Genomic DNA, 20824 nt, shown 5'->3' with positions numbered 1-20824 from the left:
TGAATACATGAATGAATACATCAATGAAATATATAAATATATTTATACACCAGTTCAGTCACTCAGTCATGTCTGACTCTTTGTGATCCCATGGACTGCAGCACGCCAGGCTTCCCTGTCCTTCACCAACTCCCAGACCTTGCTCAAACTCATGTCCTTTGAGTCAGTGATGCCATCCAACCATCTCATTCTCTGTCATCCCCTTCTCCTCCTGCCCTCATTCTTTCCCAGCATCAAGGTCTTTTCAAATGAGTCAACTCTTGACATCAGGTGGCCAAAGTACTGGAGTTTCAGCTTCAGCATCAGTTCTTCCAATGAACACCCAGGACTGATCTCCTTTAGGATGGACTGGTTGGATCCCCTTGCAGTCCAAGGTACTCTCAAGAGTCTTCTCCAACACCACAGTTCAAAAGCATCAATTCTTCAGTGCTCAGCTTTCTTTATAGTCCAACTCTCACATTCATACATGACTACTGGAAAAACCATAGCCTTGACTAGACGAACCTTTGTTGACAAAGTGATGGCTGTGCTTTTTAATATGCTGTCTAGGTTGGTTATAACTTTCCTTCCAAGGAGCAAGCGTCTTTTAATTTCATGGCTGCAGTCACCATCTGCAGTGATTTTGGAGCCCCCCCAAAATAAAGTCTGTCACTGCTTCTATTGTTTCTCCATCTATTTGCCATGAAGTGATGGGACCAGATGCCGTGATCTTAGTTTTCTGAATGTTGAGCTTTAAGCCAACCTTTTCTCTCTCCTCTTTCGCTTTCATCAAGAGGCTCTTTAGCTCTTTTTCACTTTCTGCCATAAGGGTGGTGTCATCTGCATATCTGAAGTTATTGATATTTCTCCCAGCAATTTTGATTTCAGCTTGTGCTTCATCCAGCCCAGCATTTCCCATGATGTACTCTGCATATAAGTGAAATAAGCAGGGTGACAACATACAGCTTTGACATACCCCGTTCCCAATTTGGAACCAGTCTGTTGTTCCATGTACAGTTCTAACTGTTGCTTCTTGACCTGAATACAGATTTCTCAGGAGGCAGGTAAGGTGGTCTTGTATTCCCATCTCTTGAAGAATTTTCCACAGTTTGTTGTGATCCACACAGTCAAAGGCTTTGGCATAGTCAATGAAGCAGATATAGATGTTTTTCTGGAACTCTCTTGCTTTCTCGATGATCCAACAGATGTTGGCAATTTGATCTCTGCTTTCTTTGCCTTTTCTAAATCCAGCTTGAACATCTGGAAGTTCACAGTTCACGTACTGTTGAAGCCTGACTTGGAGACTTTTGAGCATTACTTTGCTAGCATGTGAGATGAGTACAATTGTGTGGTAGTTTGAACATTCTTTGGCATTGCCTTTCTTAGGGATTGGAATGAAAACTGACCTTTTCCAGTCCTGTGGCCACTGCTGAGTTTTCCAAATTTGCTGACATATTGAATGCAGCACTTTCACAGCATCATCTTTTAGGATTTGAAATAGCTCAACTGGAATTCCATCACTTTCACTAACTTTGTTTGTTGTGATGTTTCCTAAGCCCCACTTGACTTCACATTCCAGGATGTCTGGCTCTAGGTGATTGATCACACCATCTTGGTTATCTGGGTCATGAAGATCTTTTTTGTATAGTTCTTCTGTGTATTCTTGCCACCTCCTCTTAATAACTTCTGCTTCTGTTATGGCCATACTGTTTCTGTACTTTATTGTACCCATCTTTACATGAAATGTTCCCTTGGTATCGTATCTCTGATTTTCTTGAAGAGACCTCTAGTCTTTCCTATTCCATTGTTTTCCTCTATTTCTTTGCATTGATCACTGAGGAAGGCTTTTTTAATCTCTCCTTGCTATTCTTTGGAACTCTGCATTCAAATGGGTATATCTTTCCTTTTCTCTTTTGCCTTTAGCTTCTCTTCTTTTCTCAGCTATTTCTAAGGCCTCCTCAGACAACCATTTTGCCTTTTTGTATTCCTTTTTGTTGGGGATGGTCTTAATACACATAACATATTTAGAGGAACTATACCAATGGAGAGGGACTTCCCAAATGGCACTAGTAGTTAAGAACCTGCCTGCCAATGCGGGACACATAAGAGATGCAGCTTCGATCCCCAGGTGAGGAAGATCCCCTGGAGGAGGCCATGGCAACCCACTCCAGTATTCTTCCCTGGAGAGTCCCATGGACAGAGGAGCCTGGCAGGCTACAGTTCATAGGGTCACAAAGAGTCAGACATGACTGAAGCGACCTAGCACACAACAAGCATACCAATGAAAGGGCTTCCCTGGTGGCTCAGATGGTAAAGGATCTGCCTGCAATGCAGAAGACCTGGGTTCGATCCCTGGGTTGGGAAGATTCCCAGGAGAAGGGCATGGCAACCTATTCCAGGGCTATAATCAAGAGGATCACAAAGAGTTGGACACAACTGAGCAACTGACACTTTCACTTCCATACTAATCAAACTGTGAATAATTGTTTAATCTTCTTAGTTTAACTCTCTCTTAGGATTGTTCAAGATTTTCCACATTCAATTTTTATTACATATATAATTTAAATATTTGTTTATACTATTTTTAGAAATAATTCTATCCCAGAAAGACTCGCTTTCTAATGTCTATCACTGTTGTTTCAGTTGCTAAGTTGTGTCTGACTCTTTGTGACCCCATGGACTATAGCCCGCAAGATTCCTCTGTCCATGGCATTTCCCATGCAAGAATACTGGAGTGGGTTGCCCCTTCCTCCTCCAGGGGATCTTCCTGACCCAGCAATCGAACCTGCATCACCTACATTGACAGGCAGGTTCTTTACCACTCAGTCACGAGGAACTAGTTAGCCAGAAACCCTCATCCCAAGAATAGTGGCCCCTGTGACCTGCCAAATATCATATTAGACTGTTTCACCCTCAGCTCTTGGGAATCCAGAGTGAACAGCATGAAGCTGATGGATGGGAGATGGCAGAGAGGAGACAACCTTGGGGCATCAGGGGTAATTCCTCTCCCAGGTCCTTGGAGGATTCCATCACAGAAGACCACTGTCCTCCACCAGTGTCTTCACCTAAAAAGATGTTAGAGGGACTTTCCTGGAGGTCCAGTGGTTAAGACTTCACCTTCCAATGCAGGGGATGCAGGTTTGATCCCTGGTCAGGGAACTAAGATCCCACATGCCTGGTGACCCAAAAAACCAAAGCACAAACAACAGAAACAGTATTGTAACAAATTCAATAAAGATTTTTAAAAAATGATCTGCATTAAAAAAAAAAACTTAAAAAAAATGCTAGAAAAACAAATTCTTAGTTCTCACACCAAACCTATGGAATCAAACACTGGGGAAAGACCCCAGGAGCCAGGGTTGAACAAACCCTACAGGTGGTTCTAATGCAAACTCAGCAGTGAGGTGACCACATCTAACTCACTCAGGACTGCAGGCTGGAACAGGAGGGTGGGAAACAACATGGGGGTCATTGTGAGGTCAACACGGGTGGGGGAAGATGAGGAGTGGAAGCGTCTTCCTTGGTTCCGGCAGGGAAAATATGGCAACTGCTTGAAATGTGATAGATTTTTCAGAAGTACGTGAAAACGCCTCAAGGATCGGCCCGAGTCTGTGTTTTGCTCACACAGTGTAGACTGTGCCTGGCACAGAGCCTAGAGCCTATTAAATATTTGTGGCTGAATTAAAAGTGAATGTATGAATAAATTAGCCCTATAAATTATGTAACATGACATGGTTTCATTTGTGCTATAATGATAAAAATTGCAAATCTGTCTTCAGGATTGGAAATGACAACCCAGAGAACCTCTGGCCACCTTCTTGCCGAGGTGGCTGCCCCTGGGACATTCAAACCCTCAGGGCCATCTCCATCTCTTCAATACTGAGATGCCTGAAGACCAGGTTGCCAGATAAAACTCAGGGTAGCCAGTTAAATTTGAATTTCAGATAAACAATAAGTCGTTTTCTAGGGTAAGCAAATCTCAAATACTGCCTAGGACATGCTTATTCTAAAAAAATTATTTGCTGGTCATCTGAAATTCAAATTTAACTGGGCATCCTGTATTTTTATTTGCTCAGCTTGGCATCTCTACCATGGACTCAACTGTTTCCTTGGAACAAGCCAAGAAAAGCTTCTCCATACCCTGTCATTTGTGGGAACAGGGTCCTGCTGCTTCTTTCTTAGAAAGGTCCAGGATATCTCCAAAGGCTCAAGGCTTTGCTCACTTGGATAATAGGCCTGTGTCTTTATTCTATTTGCTTTGACTCTTTGTAAAATAGATGGGGAACAAATGGAAACAGTGACAGACTTTATTTTCTTGGGCTCCAAAATCAATAAGGATGGTGACTGCAGCCATGAAATTAAAAGGCACTTGCTCCTTGGAATAAATGCTATGATCAACCTAGACAGCATATTAAAAAGCAGAGACATCACTTTGCCAACAAAGGTCTGTATAGCCAAAGCTACGGTTTTTCCAGTAGTCATGTAGAGATGAGAGAGTTGGCCCGTAAAGAAGGCTGAGCACCGAAGAATTGATGTTTTCAAACTGTGGTGCTGGAGAAGGTTCTTGAGAGTCCCTTGGACAGCAAGGAGGTAAAATCAGTCAATCCTAAAGGAAATCAACCTCAGCATTCATTGGAAGGACCGATGCTGAAGCTGAAGCTCCAATATTCTGATCACCTGATGCCAGGAGCCAACTCAAAAGGACATGAGTTTGAGCAAACTCAGGGAGATGGTGAAGGACAGGGAAGCCTGGCATGCTGCAGCCCACGGGGTGGCAAAGAGTCGGGCACAGCTTAGTGACTGAACAAGAACAACAAATACAACACCATCCCTGCCTCCAGCTTCCCATCCTCCTTTTTTTTCAAAAATCAGAGTATAAATGCTTTAACAATACTGTTTTAGTTTCTGGTGTGCAACAATGTGAATCAGCCATATGTATACACATATCCCCTCCCTCTTGGAACTCCCTCCCACCACCCCCATCTCACTCCTCTAGAGCATCACAAAGCATCGAGATAAGCTCCCTGGGCTATATAAAGGAACTTCACACTAGCTAGCTATTTTACTCTTGGTAGGATATATACGTCAATACTACCTTCTCAATTTATCCCCCACCCCAGGATCCATACATTCATCCCCTACTTCCATGTGTCAATTCCTGCTACGCAAATAGGTTCATCTGTACCACCTTTTTAGATTCCACATACACACATTAATACATGGTATTTGTTTTTCTCTGACTTACTTCACTCTGTATGACAGTCTGGAGGTCCAGCCACATCTCTACAAATGATCCAATTTCATTCTTTTTTATGACTGAGTAGTATTCCCTTGTATATATGTACCACATCTTCTTTATCCATTCATCTGTCAATGCACATTTAGGTTGCTTCCAGGCCCCATCTTCCTTTAACTCCCTCTCACCCTTTAAGACTCATTGCCTCTCAGTGGAAACCTTCCCTGGAAAGCACACAGACACACACATGGAGAGTCTGCATAAAGCTCTTCCCTTTGCATGGACAAGCTTCCATCCTAGCAGCTGTCCTTCTCCGGTGGGAAGCACGTGTAGATGCCTCTGCCTCTTTCACTGAGCACCTGTGTTTATCACTCCATTCCCAATACTCTGTCCCAAACCTGGCTTTCAAAAGGTGTTTGATAAGTAAGTGAATAAGTGAAGGTATAGTAACCTCTTTGGGAAACCACATCCAGTTCTTTTGAGAGGAATCAGGAACAGTGGGAAGGGGACTTCCCTGGTAGTCCAGCTGCTAAGACTCTGAGCTCCCAATGCAGGGGGTCTGGGTTCCATCCCTGGTCAGGGAACCAGATCCCATATGCTGCAACTAAAACCTGGTGCAGCCAAATAAATAAATATTTTTCTAAACTAATAAAAAAGAACTTGCGGGAAGAGAGGAGTCCTCACAGGTATCTTGCCTTGTAAATCTCTCTCCCTCAGGACAACTCAGCGGCCTCCAAGCCTTGGACTCACCCAGAGGACACACAGGTCCTCACGCAGAGCCCAGGGTCTCGGAAAGCACCTGGCAGACAGATATGCCTGGGGGGATTCTCCCTGACCAGTCAGACGGTGGACCCGAGACCAGGCAACTAACCTTGGCCATGCTCATGGGCCAGCAGCGTTGCCAGGGCATTCTCAGAACTGGCCTTGAACTTCCTGGGGGTTTCCTCCCCACTTTTCATAGGAACTGCAACTCGCTGTTTAGTCTAACCTACTGCCCATTAGATGAGGAGTCAGGCCCTGCTCTTCACTCAACCTCCTCTCAACCCCTAGCTGGGGAGGGCAACTTAACCTGAACATTCATTGGAAGGACTGATGCTGAAGCTGAAGCTCCAATACTTTGGCCACTTGATGCAAAGAACTGCCTCATTAGAAATGACCTGGGAAAGATGGAAGGCAGGAGGAAAAGGGGACGGCAGAGGATGAGATGGTTGGATGGCATCACCAACTCGATGGACACAAATTTGAGCAAGTTCCGGGAGTTGGTGATGGACAGGGAAGCCTGGTGTGCTGCGATTCATGGGGTCACAAAGAGTCAGACACAACTGAGCGACTAAACAACAAATCTGGGTCTCCCACCTACTTGCTCGGTGGGTCCTGAGAACCTGTGCTTTAAGCAAGTCCATGAAACATTCCCTGGTGAAAGCCTCAGAAAACAGCGAAAAACAAAGCCCGCCTGCAAATGGAGAACTACTCATTTGACAGCAACAGCAATACTAGGTCACAGGACTGGTCCTTAAATCACTGAACGTGTCCACCCATTGCCGAAAATAAAAGTGCACTTCTGACACATTTATGGCTGAGATTTAAAACTCCTGGAACTGAGACATTCAGAGGTGAGGGTCCCAGGACAGCCTTCAGCCTGGCTCCAAGGCCTCAGCTCAGAACCAAGGAAGACAGCTTTCATCTTTCTCCCCGTGATAGCCAGGAAAGAAATGTGTCTGGAGGAGTGACAGAGCAATTCGTGTGGCTTCAAGATGAGGCTGGAGAATGCAGGAATGTTTTGCTTCCTCTTCTAAGCTTTGAATATTAATTCTCATCTGCAGAGAAGAGGAAGGGTCTAGTTATCTGTAAACAAAGTCGGGTTCAGCCTCTTCTGTGTCTACACCAGGTTTAGAGTGTGATGTCAGTGACGTGTGGGCTTCCCAGTGGCTCAGCAGTAAAGAATGTGTCTGCCAAGGCAGGAGACTCAGGTTAGATCCCTGGGTTGGGAGGATTCCCTGGAGAAGGGAGTGGCTACCCACTCCCGTATTCTTGCCTGGATAATCCCACGGACAGGAGCCTGGAGGGCTATAGTCCATGGGGTCCCAAAGAGTCAGACATGACTTACAGACTAAGCACACGTGCACACACATCAGTGACATGGTCTTGCCACTGAGAGTGGTTCCCACTGGAATTGAGGGAAAACGTTCTGCACTCTTTTTAGATGAGTTGGCCCCAAGATAAAGCACCATGAGAGCCACTTCCTAGTTGCCATTTCTTCATCTGGCGGTGGTCACCATCTCCTTTTCCTTGGCACTGTCTGCCTTTCTCTGTTCACTGGTTGACATATTTAAATCATGTTAAGTCCAAAATTCACTTGCTCTGAGATGCAGGACAAGAGAAGATGAATTCAAGTAACACCACTGATGGCAAGAGATCTAACAAAGCCTTCCAAGGCTAGCATTGCCAAAAAGAGATGGACTCAGAAAGGGGAGCCAGAGGGAACTAGACCTCTGCCTGCAACTCAGGAGCCATCCCATGGATTCCCGTGGCTGAACAGGACCTAAAGCTAGTAGGACACAGACAGAGGAACCAAGAGATGGACCCTCTTCTTTCTTCCCCAATTCTTGCTCAGAATGTGCAGTGGTGAACCTCGGACAGCACACGCCCTGCCCTCCATGTACACCGTCACCAGGACACCCAGGAAGCTCCTAAGGATCTCCCAGCTGGATGAATCCTTCCGGTTCTCTTCTCCATACAATTTTAAGACCTAAAAAGGACATCGCTTCTAAAGACAAGTGCAGGTGGGTGGTGGGTCTAGGGAGAGAAATCTCCCAGGCCATGTGCTGCTCTGCAGGTGGAAATGTCCCACCATCTTGGAGTCGAAAGCAGACACAGGCCACGTGCCCTCTCATAGAAGCTTCCTCTCCAGCAAGAGCCAGAGGGAAATTTAGTGTCACTTGCTGATGCGTGTAAACCTCCACAAAATGACTCAACCCCCAAAAGACAATTTTACTAGAGGCACATTTTTTTTACCCTTAATTAACTATAAAATTGCTTCAAATCTCCATTTCACATTCACTCAAGGATATGCATTCCTCTTGTTCCAGTTTTCGGGAACAGCATGTCAGTCTGCTCCCAAATCTAGGCTGTACCTTTCAGATGTCAGAGCTTCAGAGAAGAGACACACCACCTGTCCCTCATCCCCAGACAGTCCCCTGCATCCCTCTCCCCTTCCTCTTGCTCAGATGAGACACGCAGTGTTCCCTCCAGCCCACCAGGGAGATATTCTTTAGCTCCTTCAGGAGATGGGAGAGGGGGCTTCCCTGGCAGTCCAGTGGTTAGGACTCTGGGATTTCACTGCATGGGTCAGGGGCTCGATCCCTAGTCAGGGAACTGACCTTAAGATGCCACAAGTCATGTGACCAAAAAACTGAGAGGGGAGGTAATATTCAGGGGGCACTGGTGATGCACCAATCACTGCTGGTACCATCACGGCCCTGTGTGGCTCAGTGGCACACAACTCCAAGAGGTATGGCTTACTCTCCCATTTTACAGGTGCGGAAACTCAGGCAGAGAGGTCCAGCACTGCCAGCTCACAGCGGTCAAGCCAGGCGCTGATCTCAGGCTGGGATGTGAAAAAGTCCTCTCCTGGAAGGCTCACAATGTGTTTGGTGATTTTCAAAAACTCGCTTAAACTCCCTGTGGGAACTATTAATATTATCAGTTCTCTTAAATTGGAATAATCTTGTCTGTTCATCCTCCCCCTGTTCCCCGTTTCCTGGTCCTGCAGTGCTGCTGAATTAGATAATGTCTACAAAGCTCTCTAAGTTCCTTGAAGGGAAGTTTCGATAAACACAAGTTATTAACCTTCAAAGCACCCAGAGTTTTGAATGAAGAAGTTCTAAAAATTATCATAAAGTCCTGCTGGGGTTGGATAATGAAAGGCAGCTTTATTGAATTTTCAAACACTTCCTTTTCTGCCAGAGAGCAAAGGTGAACCCCTCTAGCCAGAATGGGCTCTAATTCCAACACTCGTCCCTGGCTCGTCTCTCTTCTCAAGTAAGGGAAGGTCGAGTGCCTCTTTCCAGAGCCTTCCATGGTGGGGAGATTTGGAGCAGCAGGTGTCTCAGGCTTCTGAACAATGTGGCTCCATCACTCTCCGGCTCTGCCTCCCCAGGTGCAGCTGAAATGATGCTGTGACAAGGCTTGATGGGAGAGGAGATGCCACTGCTGAGAAGTCAGGACCCAGAAACTCAGTATTCACAAGACGTCTACTCCTCAGCATCCCGTCTCCCTCCTACTGACAGCGTGGTTATCATGGGTCAGAGAAGAACCTAGCGCTGTCTACACAAGCCACGCAGGCAAGTGGGGGCCAAGCTATGCCTCTCCTCTGAGCTTGCACTGTGAGGGGGAGAAGAGGGAGACAGGAAGAGGTCTAACGGAGACTCCTCTAGGGATCCAGACAGCAGGGGTGGCTCGGATTATGCAAACGCGGAGCAGGGAGCAGGAATGCAGGTGAGGGAGGCGGGCTCCTGGCAAAGCCATCATCTCACTGTCAGTGACCCCCTAACACATCCCTTTCCTTAGACATCAGCTTGGTCCTGAGTTCATGATGCACCCACGTGGACACTGGACCCAGTGGCTACTGGACATCTGCAAGAGCGGCCCAGCTCAGGACTGTGGGAGCTACAGAAGATCCAGGCCACCTCCCCTACCTTCAAGGTCCCATCAAGCCAGCCAAGATCACCTTCTTGCGGTGAAAGTGTAAGCAAGGCACCTCGGACTTTCCTGGTGGTCCAATCATTGAGAATCCACTTGCCAATGCAAGGGACACAGATTTGATCCCTGGTTCGGGAAGATTCCACAGGCCAAGGGACAGCGAAGCCTGTGGGCCACAACCAACTGAACCGGCGTGCCTAGAGTCGTGCTCTGCAATAAGAGAAGTCACTGCTGTGAGAAGCCCACGGACCACAACTACAGAGGAGCCCCCACTCACTGCAACCAGAGAAAGCCTGCACAGCAGCGAAGACCCAGCATGGCCAAAAACAAATAAATAATTTTTTTAAAGGCACTCAATCATCACACCAGACTCAATAGGTCAGACCTACCTGCCCAGGACGCCAAAAATCTTTTTCATAATTAATTTTTACTGGAGTAACATTCCAAGCATCTTATTTTCACAAAACCTATCTGCCCTCCTAGGACAAGTGGCAAAGGACAGTTTTGTGGACCCGTGTGTGAACGATTCTTGAGAAACTAGAGTGAACAAAGACATCTCCTGTCTTTGGGAGAAATATAAATAGAAGAAGGGACTTATCTAGAAGGCAGGAGAGAATTGAATTCAGCAGTCTGGGCTCTTTCCTGAAACACTGGTTTAAGTTTGGCAGAGACGACCATCGTTTTGAAAAAATTTTACTTATTTATTTACTTTTGGCTGCACTGGGTCTTCACTGATGTGCTCGGGCTCTCTCTAATTGCAGCTGGTGAGGGCTACTCTTGGCTGCACGGCACAGGCTTCTCACTGCAGTGGCTTCTCTTGTTGCAGAACACAGGCTCTAGACCTTCAGGCTTCAGCAGCTGTGGCTCCCGGCCTCTGGAGCTCAGTCTCAATAGCTGTGGCACACAGCCTTAGCTGCTCTGTGGCGTGTGAGATCTTCATGGACCAGGGATCAAACCCATGTCCTATGCACTGGCAGGCAGATTCTTTTTTTTTTTTTTTTTTTCTCTTTTTTTATTTTATTTTATTTTATTTTTTATTTTTCAGTGGGTTTTGTCATACATTGATATGAATCAGCCATAGAGTTACACGTTTTCCCCATCCCGGTCCCCCATCCCACCTCCCTCTCCACCCGATTCCTCTGGGTCTTCCCAGCCCACCAGGCCTGAGCACTTGACTCATGCATCCCACCTGGGCTGGTGGTCTGTTTCACCACAGATAATATACATGCTGTTCTTTCGAAACATCCCACTCTCACCTTCTCCCACAGAGTTCAAGTCTGTTCTGTACTTCTGCGTCTCTTCTTCTGCCCTGCATATAGGGCCATCATTACCATCTTTCTAAATTCCATATGTATGTGTTAGTATGCTGTAATGTTCTTTATCTTTCTGGCTTACTTCACTCTGTATAATGGGCTCCAGTTTCATCCATCTCATTAGAACTGATTCAAATGAATTCTTTTTAACGGCTGAGTAATATTCCATGGTGTATATGTACCACAGCTTCCTTATCCATTCATCTGCTGATGGGCATCTAGGTTGCTTCCATGTCCTGGCTATTATAAACAGTGCTGGCAGGCAGATTCTTAACCACGGAGCTATCATGGAAGTCCAGAGATGACCACTTTTGAGGGCAGCATTTGGTCCCAGTTCCTTGAGAGAGACAAAGCTTTAAGAAAGACTAAGGGTCCAAGGTTTTCCCTTGAGAAGCCATAACACTGCAGAGGTCCAAATCCCCTGCCAATCACAGCCCAACTAGACCTTCTCTGCTCCCCACCAAATGCCCCCCCCCCAGGCCCTAACACAGAGACCTGCATCCTCAGTAGCTCTAGGAAAGCTTCCTGGTCTCCCACAAAAGCACAGATGTTTTAGAGGCAGAAGAGACTGGGGCCCAAGTCATTCTATCTGGGAAATGATTCTATCTCAGTCAAAGATCATTGTGACTAAACCTTTGCTGTTGTTGTTTAGTCGTTAAGTCATGTCTGACTTGTCATGCAAACAGGACCATGCCATGCAGCTTCTAAAACAAATAACTTACTTTCATTACCATTGTGATTATCATTCATCCTTGACTGTGCATGTAAAAACCTGAGAATTTTGACATCACATGGGTGTGGATCCGGATGTTTCTATGCCTTGAGCAAGGTGCTGAGCCTCAGTTTCCTTCTGGGTGAAATGCGGGTAGTAACAGCACCTCTTTCAGGGTCACACTGTGAGGGTTTGACTTTGTTAACTGCAGGGGAACCACCCAGCCCAGGGCACAGGGACAGTGGCTCTAATGAATGATGAAATAGCAAGCAAGCAATACTAACAGTGTGAGAGGAATCTGGAGGAAAGAGAAGGATGCTGGCTGAGAAAGGATACCCATTCTCAGGTGAGAACAGCTTTTTTAGTCAGAAGAAAAGGATGACCAAAACCCAGAAAATACGGTCACCTGGCTCTGTGGAAGATGAACCAGGCCAGAATGAAAAGGATGAAGAGGCAAGAGAAATGAGGTTGCCTTGCCAAAACGACCTTGAACTCAGGTGGAAGGGTTTGGTCAGCTACAGGAGGCCATGGGAGGCCCCTGCGGAGGTCCAGACTTTGGGCCACCTGTATTCACCCATGGACAGTGACTCACATCCTGGGATGAAAGGGCCCACCTCTGTGGCACCATCCCACCCCATCCTCCCTTCAACCTCCTGTCAAGGGGAAGAGCCCAAAGAACATGGTGCTCCCTAAGACTTGACTTATCTGGGGACAGGTAGGATGCTGGGCAGGTCCAAGGCCAGAGCTCCCAGCAGGAGTCTCAGAGATCACAAAACCCTTGAGTCACTGCTTGACCTAAAAGCAACTGCCAGCCAGACGGTGCTTTTCGACAGCACCAGCCCAGGGGGCGAGCGCCACCTCTTCTCCACTAACTACACAGCTCACCTGGAAACCCTACTCCTGGAGAAGCAGCCCATTTTCCTCCACCTCCAATAAAGAAAAGCCTCTGCATGGGAAGAGAAATGTCCTGCAGACGAGGGTGCTCAGGAGGGGGCCGCCTTGATTAAAGCAGGTTGTTCTGCCAAGAAGCCTTGAATATGCGCTCTTGGTTTGGGGCTGTTAGTGCGGCGTGGAGGCAGCAGGCGACATGAATTGCCTTTTATCTAATTGGAAAACTCCCACCGAGTTTAGAAGTACTCATTTAGACAGGCAGATCAATAAAAGAAATGGGGAGCGGATGACCGTGGAGATGTTTGGGAATGAGCCGGGCCTCTATACATCTGCTTAATAAAGATAAACTCATCCAGGTTGCCGTACAAACCTGGGCTACCCTCTTGGCTCCAGATGCCAGCATGTTCCATTTGTTTTCCACGAGCAGACGTTTCTCAAGAGCAACAGGCAAGAGACCCCTTCCCTCGCCTTCTCTTCATCTGAGTTCAAGAGTTCTGTTGAAGGGAGAGTAGAAAAAGAAAGCGGGGCCTTTGGACTTTAACTAGGATTATATTAGCACCTTCCCAAAATGGTGAGGGCTTCCCAGGAGGCACTAGTGGTAAAGAACCCATCTGCCAATGCAAGAGAAGCAAGAGACCCAGGTTCACTCCCTGGGTTGCGAGGGTCCCCCTGGAGGAGGAAATGGCACCCCACTCCAGTATTCTTGCGTGGAAAATTCCATGGACAGAGGAGCCTGGCGGGCTATACAGTCCATGAGGCTGTAAAGTGTCAGACATGACTAAGCAACTAGATACCCAAAACATGGTATCCCCTTGACCCAAACTCAAATGGAATCAAACAAAAAGCAGAGATCCACAGGAAGGGGATAGAAAAAAGAAAGGAGAGATGAGTGAGGAGAAAGATGAGGCTCTCTTGCCATTTCATAACATTTTATTGTGTATAAATCCCACTACACAATAATGAGTACTGTCTGAGCATCTGTGTTAAGAACTCCCCAGCTGAAACCTTCTTTCCCCTCCTCCCTCTCTTAGTCATCATTGAATTAGGAGCTCGGAAATGTCTTCCTCATTCTCACATCACCACCCTCGTGACCTTTTATTCATCCTTGTCCTTGCTGTCAACCCTCCACCCCCAATCCCCATTCTATACACAGGAGGCCGAAACCCTCATTTCAAACACAAGCTTTTGTTCCTGGTCACAGTATAGCAGCTGAGCCCCTTCAAAGGGAAAAATGCAGTGTGGCTGAAGGTCCAGAAAAAGAAGTTGTGTGTGTGTGTGTGTGTGTGTGTGTGTGTGTGTGTGTGTGTGTACACATGCGCACTTGTACGTATATTGGTCTACAGGTATTTCACGTATGCTGGGGAAAATATGATAAAGCTGGGAACCCTGCTTGGAATTCCTGCATCCCTCCTCTGACTGCTGCAGAAGTTTCTCCCTGGGCTGGGGCTACAGGAAGGAACCTGCTGCCTCTCGGCTTTAACAAAGGACTTTCTCTTGCACCATCCCACTGCGAAGGCACAGACTGGTACCTGGGCCACGGGTCGGTTGCCATGGAAATGACTGCAGAGTCACAAATAAGGTGGTATTATGTTCTCTCAGCAGGACCAGACGAAAGCTGGAAGCTAGAGAGAGAAAGAGGAAGAGGGAGACAGAGCTGGAGAGAGAGAAGGAATAAAAATACCTTCTATCAATAGCAAGCCGGAAGGGGGACACAAACAAAGTGATGCAGTGAAAAGATGATGCTTGAGAGAAAGCAGCCTTCAGACAGGACAGGGGGATGGCAGTGTTTCCTTTAAGGGAGGGCTCTCCTGTCACGAAGGAGGGAGGAAACCCCATTCCAAAGGAGCTAATGCACTCCCCTCTCTTTCACTGGCTTTTTCTCTCCCTCTTCATTGGGTAATGTTGCAAAAAGCTAGAAAGGAAGGGTTGGGGGGAGACACACAGAATGAGGCAGGAGGTGAAAGGGGGTCTCAGGAGGTGAATCAAATCATTTCTCTTTTCCTCTCTCCCCACGAAGCAGAAAGGCCCTGCTCTGATTCTCGACAGAAAACTTCAAGCCTCTCGATCTGTGACCCTCTTATCCATACACCCTTCAGGATCCCAGCACTCTTATTAAAACTCTTCTCCTGAGCCCAGTGCCTCTGAAGAGAGAGGGATCCCATTGTCCTCCCAAGGTCACTTGTTCATTCGAATCTTCATCAGTTTCCTTGCTGTGGATGCAAGTGTGAGCATCAAGGCCCAGATTCAGACTCAAGGAGCTAATAAGAAGCACCAAGCTTATTCCAGCTAAACTATAAGACTTTCAATAAGGCAAGGAACTTTCAAATTCTCCCTCAGCCACTCTTTTTTTTTTTTTTTTTTTTAGGATGTGTAAGTATAGATTTCAACAACACAATGCTTTTGACAAAACACAAAAAAAGTTTCCTGTGATCTCTCAATCCATTATCAAAATAAGCAGATTTTCAAAATTATTGCAATCTTTCACACTTTCTCTGAGCCTCATTCTTTTTGTGGTGGCCAGGACAGTTAGCTCTGCCTTAGTCTGGAGTCTAGAAAGACTGAGCAACTTCCTCTGTGATGTTGTTTGAGTAGCAGTGAAAGTCTTGCCAACTAAAATGTTCTCCCCTATCAACTAATATAAGTGCCTAAAACCCCACATTTGTGTATCCCTTTCTGTCTTCAAAAGGACTGTTCAAAAAGTCAGAAGTTAGGACAACCTTCCCTAACTTTTCAGTGGGAATATGTTCTCAGATTAGCTTCCCAAGTGGTGCTAGTGGTAAAGAACAGGAGACTGTAAGAGACTCAGGTTCAATCCCTGGGTCAGGAAGATCCCCTGGAGGAGGGCATGGCAACCCACCCCAGTATTCTTGCCTGGAGAATCCCATGGACAGAGGAGCCAGGTGGGCTACAGTCCATAGCATCACAAAGAGTCAGACATGATTGAAACAATTTAGCACAAGGAAATGGGATATGGGATGCACAAATTCTGCTGCATACAACAATGGACAGATAGGAGTATTTCTGTCCCCCATTATATGCATCAGAATTTATTCACCAGAATGCACACATCTGCCCCTTGAGAGTCAAGGAAATGATAATATTTGTCCCTAAGGTATCAAGCTGCTCACTCCTGGGTCCTCCCAGGATGGGACCAGGAGTAGTTTCAGTCAACACGGAAGCACCAAGAGTTTCCAAACAGCGGAAAGATCGTGAAGTTCTTTGCCCCTCTCTATAAAGTTTCCCTGGCTTGACACAGTGACTCCAGGCTCCTCAGGATCCCCACCCTAGTCTATTTATTTCCCTCCATTGTGGAGTGGGAGATGAAGTGGTGAGCCTTGATCTAACTCAGAAGGTCAACAGCAGGGTCTCGGGGAGGATCTAAGGCAGGCAGTCAGTAGCCAGCTTTACCAAACCCTCAGTTAAGGTCTTAACTGAGCAACAGCAGCATAGAGAAATTACCTTTCTGACTGGGACTGGTAATAATTCAGTCAATCAAAACCTTAGCTAGGGACTTCCCTGATGGTCCAGTGGTTAACACTCCACACTCTCAATGCAGGAGCCCAGGTTCGATCCCTGGTCGGGGAACTAGATCTCACATGCCGCAACCAAAGTTCACAAGTCACAGTGAAAGATCCCTTAGGCCACAACAAAGATCAAATATCCTGATGCTGCAACTAAGACCCAGCACAGCCAAATAAATAAATAATTTTTAACTTAGCTAAAGCAGGGAATTGCTTTTTAAGAAGTGATAGATAACACCCTAAAGAGTTCATTGTAACTTAAAATATAAACATGCTTTTTTCCTGCTAACTTTTAATGTGGAGCCAAGATGTTTTCCTTGAATATGAGAACACTGATAAAAGTTCTCCATCAATTTCTTCAAAAGCCACATTCACAATTCACATCTACAATTTCCAGTTTCCATTACTCTCAAGCAAAGTAAAATTTTAAGGACAATTATGAGGTAATCTGAACACACAATCCTTCCAAATTGTTTTGTATTTCTGCAGTCATTTATAGTTGTCTCACCCACACCCAATTCAATAGCAATTTTTTATCAACTCACATTTATTGAGTCTTTTCAAAGCATGCAATTTTGTTTTCATAGAAATAGCTCTTTTCATACTCAATGTTCATTGGTTTACATAATATTTAATTAAATTATGGATTGATGTAGTGAACTGGTTTAGTCGAGGTTTGTTAAAAGAGGCCCCACTGCTATTTTTTCTCTGAAAGCAAATTCTCCTCCTAAGGAGTCTGCCTGAAATTGACCTTCAAAAAAATCACAGTTTAAATATCAGAGGTCAATTATTATACATCGAGAACTCTTTGTGCAACAAATAAGAAAATAGTTTCTCAGGACACAGAAATAATTGAGGTAAGATAGACCTCTGGCATGAGAGGAGGTCACCAAAGCCTCTCCCTGAAAGCAACTAAGTACAGAATGCTATTAAGAGCTATTTCAGGACCCTGGACAGCAACTGAAAGCAAACAACAGAGATTGATTCATCAAAAACCAGTGCTTTTGGAGAAGAACAGTTGGAATCTACAGCATATTTTCCCAGGGCTGATCCCATCAAGCTCCCTCACCCTCTCAGATCAGTCAGCATAGTTAGTTCTAACAGGCGGAACAGACTGGATGACCAGCAGCTTCACTGCCAGAAATGGATGGTTTAGTTTGGAGCTAAAGATGAAAACCTGGTGCTCAGTGAATGACAGGCAGCAATCTCAGTGGTGACCAAACATGAAAGGTCAGTCATTACAACAAGGTGGCGATTCTATTTGATGCAAACATCAGCCTAGAGGACTAGCCAGAAATTTAATAGGGAAATGCAAGAAGTGAGCACTCACGGAGGTACCTTATAATCGTTCCACCTATCTCCGGCTGACCTAGAGTTGGTGGACATGTGTGGGGAGCATTGGGGGGGGGGGGTGGGATGGGACCAGAGGGAGGTTTATGAAGAACAAAAGCCAGAGCATCCTTAAAACAGCACACAAATCCATCCGCATCAGGTAGAAACCTGTCTGGCTAAAAGTGTGTAAACACAGTCTCTGAAGAATCACTTGCTGGCCACTAAATCATGCAGACACAAAAACAAGACCTGGGAAACCAAGCTCAGAAACAATACAGCAATACATTAATTTACTGTTATACTCATATATGTTTTTTTTAAGTGAGAAAATACAGCCACATACCACAAATGAGATAGACTTCATACAAAAGTTACTGAACAAACAAAAACCCTGAAGGGGAAAATTCAGAATCCAGTTTTGCTACTATATAGTATCTAAAATTTCAAGGTTTCAACAAAAAAAAATGATGAGACATAAAAAGAAATAGACAAGTGTGACCCACATGTAGGGAAAAAGCAGGTAAAGATAAGCTATCTTTATTAATTTATATATAATTAATTAACTATAATTTATTAAATTGTGAATTATGTGCTATGGTGAGTGAGGTGTCACCAAATAATAAAATATAAACTTTTACTTGAAATTTAATTATCAGCTTTATGTGAAATAGAATGGTGTGGATTGCTATAGTCGTATACATAATGTGAAGAACACTTTGAGCTAGATATTTGGAACTCTATAAACTCTGCAAGAAAATTAAAATGAAACCAACACTTTCTTTCCTTGTGAGTTTGTTATCCTGGTTTCTTTCAAGTATTTTTATTTCTGTACTTTCAAACTCTAGACCTAGATTTTTTTTATAACCTGACTGAAAGTCAAAGATATATACACACTCCTACAATGAGCCTCCCTTGGAAAACACAAGAAGATTAAACAGATTGTGAAATAAAAGTCCCATGTGTGCCAAACATGTGGGTGTATTCACTTCTTAATTTGGCATAACCGACACAATTTTGTCTAAGGTACAATTTCAGTGTGGGGAAAATACCAATGAGAACTTCAAAGATACTCAGTACATTCTCATCAGTTGACTAATAGTATTTCTTATGCTTTCTGTTGCCTTCAATAGGAAGACTTCAACTTTCTTTATAGTGTGTGTTGGCAAAGAAGAGAATATATTCTAATTACATCCAACAGAAGCTTTGAGACCTGAAGTAGGCATCCAGATAGTGCTTCAAGGGCCAGTGCAAAGCTTAGGCCTATCCACCCAGCAAGTCTTCCCAAGAAGCACAGTGGCTGACCAGTCTCTAGTCAGCTTCTCTCATTTTTTTTATTGGAGGATAATCTCCAATAAATATAAGCAGCTCATATAGCTCAATATCAGAAAAACAAACATCCCAATTTTAAAAATGGGCAGAATACCTAAACAGACACTTCTCCAAAGAAGACATACAGATAGTCAATAAACACGTGAAAAGATGCTCAACATTTCGCATTATTAGAGAAATGCATGTCAAAAATACAATGAGGTATCACCTCGCACCATCACTCAGTTTCTCTTTACTAACAGCCCCTGATGATGCCTTGTGGGCCTGGCCCCCACCCTGTCCCCTTCCACAGCAATCCTGCAGAGAATGACTCCCTACTCCTGCCTGAGACCTGGGCATGTGCACCAGTCCCCAGGCTGACTTCCTCCCAAGCCTACCAGTTGTAGCATCCTTCTACAACTGCTGATAATTCAACTACAGTAGAGAAAAAGTTTCTCTTCTGTGATTTATGATGATTGATGAAGACCATTCTAAAACACAAAACTGCCAGGCAAATGGTTAAGAACACACTCATTTGTAAGCAGATCAAGAACTTCCATTTGAATTCCAAAAGTCAAAGTACTCACGTCAAATGAGTCCCATGGAACCATTAAAGGAAGTCTGGCAGCTTTCTATCAGCCATCAGGAATGCCTGCAAGTTGGAAAACTCAACTTTTTAACAGATGTCTCATGGTTTGGGGTGCTGACCCAGGTGGGCCCTACCCACAGCTCTAGGCAACAGCTATGTGCCTCTGCACAGCCCCTAATATTCGGTCAAACAACCACCCCTCTGGGTAGAGAGCCACTAGGGCTAATAAAATAACTACATTGGTCAATGAGAGCCTCCCCACCCACCCCCCGCCCCGCCCTCCACACATGGGCTACCCAGTCTTCTGCTTGCCAGCCTCATGAACCACTTAAGTAAGTCCAGGAAAGTGAAAAGTTAAAGTGAAAGCCTCTCAGTCATGTCCGACTCCTTGCAACCCCAAGGACTATACAGTCCATGGAACTCTCCAGGCCATAACACTAGAGTGGATAGCCTTTCCACTTCACCAGGGGATCTTCCAAACAGAGGGATCGAACCCAGGTCTCCCGCATTGTGGATGAATTCTTTACCAGCTGAGCCACAAGAGAAGCCCAAAGATACTGGAGTGGGTAGCCTATCCCTTCTTCAGCAGATCTTCCCAACCCAGAAATAGAACCAGGGTCTCCTGTATTGCAGGCAGATTCTTTACCAACTGAGCTATCAGGGAAACCCTTAAGTCCAGGAAGCTCTCGGAAATCTCTTGAGCCATCAGGCAAGCAGTCATCTCCACATGAAGAAAACTTAAATATGCCACCTAGATCCATATTTTACTGAAATCCCCATGTTCCATTCAGAGCCCTCCTGGTTCCCCGAAACCACTAAAGCAAATCCTGACAAACCCCAGGGCAATGACGCCTGGGTCACTTCATCCAAGTTTCTACCTTTCCTCCACAAACCTTTGTGGTAGGGTGAATTTACATGGGCATTTTTAAAAGCAAATGTTTCATAATTTTCAGATGTCTTCACAATTCTCATTTCAAATATTCTCTGAGAAGAATAAATTGCATTCATTTGCAGATGGAACTTGTAAAAAGCTTTAACTGATTAAGTTCATAGGACTCCCAGGCAGGAAGAGGTATGTCTGGGAGACAAATCAGGCAGGAGGCCCGTCCCTGGCCTCCTCCACTCCTGCCATGAGTTCCTTCATCAGAGACTGAACCAGGGACCCCTTCAATGGGAACGAAGAGTCTTAGCCACAGGACCACCAGGGAATCACAGATTTTAATTGCCACAAAAAATTTCATT

The sequence above is a fragment of the Muntiacus reevesi genome, chromosome 4 (genome assembly GCF_963930625.1).
Source record: "Muntiacus reevesi chromosome 4, mMunRee1.1, whole genome shotgun sequence".
Classification (NCBI taxonomy): Eukaryota; Metazoa; Chordata; class Mammalia; order Artiodactyla; family Cervidae; genus Muntiacus; species Muntiacus reevesi.
The sequence above is the reverse complement of the archived record's forward strand: the minus strand, read 5'-3'. Positions refer to the sequence as shown.